The sequence below is a fragment of the Acyrthosiphon pisum genome, chromosome X (genome assembly GCF_005508785.2).
Source record: "Acyrthosiphon pisum isolate AL4f chromosome X, pea_aphid_22Mar2018_4r6ur, whole genome shotgun sequence".
In the NCBI taxonomy this organism is placed as follows: domain Eukaryota; kingdom Metazoa; phylum Arthropoda; class Insecta; order Hemiptera; family Aphididae; genus Acyrthosiphon; species Acyrthosiphon pisum.
In genome coordinates, this window is record NC_042493.1 from 103,955,036 (window position 1) to 103,959,179 (window position 4,144).

At 31.1% G+C, this 4,144-nt stretch overlaps 2 protein-coding genes across 3 annotated transcripts in view; both read right to left on the reverse strand.

Annotated features, from left to right (window-relative positions):
- LOC115034587 overlaps positions 1-375 on the reverse strand; it is a 41,372-nt gene extending 40,997 nt beyond the window's left edge. For both annotated transcript variants that reach the window (XM_029491889.1, XM_029491887.1), the window contains exon 1: positions 106-375. The gene's annotated coding sequence lies outside the window, so the exon portion shown is untranslated. The remainder of the gene's footprint in view (positions 1-105) is intronic.
- Positions 1-4,144, reverse strand: part of LOC115033200 (DDB1- and CUL4-associated factor 12-like) — an 11,925-nt gene that overhangs the window by 2,272 nt on the left and 5,509 nt on the right. The window lies entirely within an intron of this gene.

Here is a 4,144-nt window from a genome sequence, read left to right on the forward strand (position 1 = left end):
AGATGGCATGTTTATCGTAATTTTTATCCTACTACTAAATTTAATAAGTTGAATACCGAATTGATAATTTGTCATCGATTGTAAAACATATGTATATTTACTTACCTCGTGTTGTAGTGATGTCTCTGATTGGGATGAGTCGATGCACGTTATTAACTCTTTACGATTTACACATCAATACCCCGGTGTTAGAACAAGCGCAATAGTAGTTTAACTTTGTGAAGAAAAATTAATTTTGTGCCAAAAGAAAAATTGGTCGGTGTTCTGAGGTTTTGCTGCGGGCTCTGTCGACGTGGTCATCTATGTTGATCTGCCGTGTTGTGCTGAGTGTACTACTGAACTGAGTCTATTGTCTGTGCGTGGCGTTTATATAAGGAAGCGATTGTTTTATCCCCACTCTATTGTTATCACGGAACGTCAGAATTCAATGTTCGCGTTTGTTATGTTAATTGCGCATGCGTGCGTATTTATGTAGTGTATCCATATATGAGAATTTTTTAGTGTATGGCCGTCTCGGAAATATTGTTATGTAATTGTTAAAGAATGTTGGTTGCCTAACTTTTGAATTGCGTTTGTGTTCTTACACCCAAGCATGATCTTACCTTGTACATCCATTTTACAATTTTACTCAAATATATAGTATATTATTCATTTATTACAATTACTATATATAAGTATAACAAATAAATAATTTATTTTATGTAACCTTAATTAATTTTTTGTGTTTATTACACTGGTGTGATTATACTATTGATATACTTTTTAGTTCTTTTATAGTAAATAAAATTATTATAGTAAATATCGTAATATTTTAGGTTCTATCTCTGTGGCTTACCTATACTATTATATTATACAGAGTGATTCATCAACCATATTCATCTCCTCACTATGCTCTTATTCAAATTCTTATTTTTGGAATTTTAAGTTGTGACATCTCGAAAAATATTGTTCATATGGTTACCCACCGGTTTGAGCAAGGCCACTAACCACCAGCTGACACCTGAAGGGCCGAAGCGTCGTGGATTTCTTTTTACCATAATAATATAACATGAGGCTAAAGGGATGGAAACACAGGTAACACAGTTATAATAATAATACAAAATTTGATAGACAATATTTAGGCGAATAGACTTGGTATATTGAGTTGGTGCCGATAAAGCTCAGACGGGAGTAAAACTAAGACGATATTTTCTTTGAACAATAATATTAATGAGAACGAATAATAAGATTCTCAACGGCTCCTCTAGGCCAGATACACAAAAAATAATAATAATCATCATAAGAATACTAATAATAGGTAAATCCTCACAGAAAAGGGTCTGACACCGTCCAATTCTGATCAATGATCCCTTTCTCATTCAACGTTATTCCCGCTAGCATCGCCGGGGAAAACTTCAACAGGCGCTACTCCAAGTTTCGGAAATAAAAACGCCGTTAAACAATAATAATATTTGTGACCGTGTGTCACCGTAGGCGACAGGAAGAGAAGAGAGCGTAAACTGACAAGCGGTTTGATTATAGGTTTGAAAAGCGGTAGTATTTTGAAAAAGTGGGCGAGACTAACAAAATTGCAAAAAAAAATTTAAGGGACACCTTAATTAATGTGCATCTTGTGAAAAAAACATATTATTTTACGTATATATGTGACGATTATGTGGACAGACAATAAAGGGCGTGATTATCTTATGGCAAATAGTATGTATGTATAGTAGCCAATATACACAAGCACAACAGACTGTTATGTATATTATATAATATTGTGCTCATGCACCAGACGTCGGTGATCCACTGTTAGTCCGGATGATTTTGTTCCGCGCGCAAGTAATAATACTATACCAGTATACATTGACGGCTGGTGTATATGTCTACAAGTGCACGTACACTATCTATCCAAACTCAAGAAAAATTGAAAACATAAATCGTAATATTACAATACCTACCTACCTATAGTGTTATAAAGATTATTTTCAAAAATAAAAAAACAAATTCAGAATATTATAAAAATAATATAATATTTGGATTGGGTTATTTCGATGGCGTTATATGAACGGTATCAGTGTATATTCTAGTGGTGCAGTAGTGCACACATTTGCTGTGCATATTTGTACATTATAAAAATTAAAACAAGTCGAAACACGTAACCCGCGTTATAATGTATTTGATGTGCATATTCGTTTTTAGCGTATTATTGTCGACATCACCGCACTGTTGCGCTTTAGCATAAGCATTATAATTTGCTTTTACTCTCATTAATTTATTATATTCCGATTATCAGCCGATAAATAATGTTAGTCCATCATTATCGAAAACTCAAACCTAAAATCGTGTTTCTGTTTAAAAATGTAAACAAAATAAAAGCTAATTGGTGATTAACTAAAATTTGTAAACAATTATTTAATACAATTTATAATACATAATTGCTAATATTATTTTTGGATGTGCACAACTTCATTAAAAACCCACGAGCCGCCTCACTACCAGTATATAACTGTACTAGTATATTAAATAGTACATAATACTTATATTTTAATACAGGCAGTCTACGTACGCCAGTCGATGTATTTACATCCAGTGATCCCAGTAGTTTTTGAAAGTGGACAAGATCTATCATATATATAATACTATGATATATTGAATATTCCCTTGTCTATATTAGTGAGCACTGACAATACCGAATCGTTCGCGTTATATATTATTAAAAGTGATTCACCAAGCAAGTTCACCCACTTTTTTTCTTCAAAAATGCATTTATTCAAATATTTTAAAAATACCAAGTTATTAAATACTTGAGGTTTTTGTACTATACTTTAAGACGAGTCCTGTAGAGATACAAACTTTTCTACTGTAAATTATTTAGTGGAAAATTCTACTAAAAATGTTGACGTATAAAAATCAAAATTCAAGCCAGTAGTTGTTCAGTTATTTCACTTAGTATGTATACTAAGAATAATAGGTCCAAAAATCTCAAAATTTCGTAAATAAGTATGGTTTAAATGTATTCGAAAAAAAATATGAATAAATTCATTATTAAAGGAATAAATGGGCATTGGGCATGTCAAGTATAACAGGTCGAAGGACGATCTACTTAACATAATGTATAAATATTAATATATTATTGACATTATTAAACATTATACACTAGGGGCATACTTTGGTCATTCATCATTATATATTATACCAGCTGTATAATTCGACTTCCCCTGTGGAAAAATAGACAATTAGGTAGTATAAAATATTGAGTTTATCAATAGTGTATTATATTTCGGTTTTATTGTAAGTACCTCAGTTCACATATTACTAGCTCTTGGCATATTTCCGAACATGGTTCTCGAAACTTTTCTGTTATCTCTAAGAACAATCCCTGACATTTACGTCAAAATCGTTAGAGCAGCTTTTGAGCTTAAAGGCAACAAACACAATACAGAAGAATCATTTTATAGATACACTTTTATATTTTTTTTAAGATATAATTTGTTTATTCAATGCAGTAAACTAGACGATTAGATGCATCCCTGATGGCATTTTGTAATGATAATATTATAACAATATTATAATAACATTATAAAAATAATATTATAATCACGAATAATATTATTATAATGTTATAAATTATAATAATATTTTTAGTCAATCATTTGCTATCTGGGATGCATTCACCTAATTTGCCCAAGTAACAATAATGGCAATTATTTATTTACAAAAAAATTACTTACTTCTGTACTAATTTCTACTATTACGAATAACAATAATAATTATTAAAATCTGTAACCAATGACAATCATTTATAAACAAAGTTTTTAATATCAATCTTGAATCTCAAAACACTTGTGTGAGCATCACTCTAAAATGAACATTTTGGGGAAATCCTCTTAGTGCACCCCTACGTTGTACTAAAGTACCGTGAAATAGTCTATATATACCTACATATAAATAAAGCATCTATTAATTTTCGGTGGGGTTTGAACCTCCAGATCCTTTGCTTTTCCAGAGTACGACCTAGAGAGCGTAGATAATATATATATATAAATGCTCTCTAGTACGACCTATGTATTATAATTTATAAATAATTAATATATACAATATACCTATAGGTACAACATAGACACTCCCCTGCTCTGAATTTGGCACCGGTATAGCCTACAGG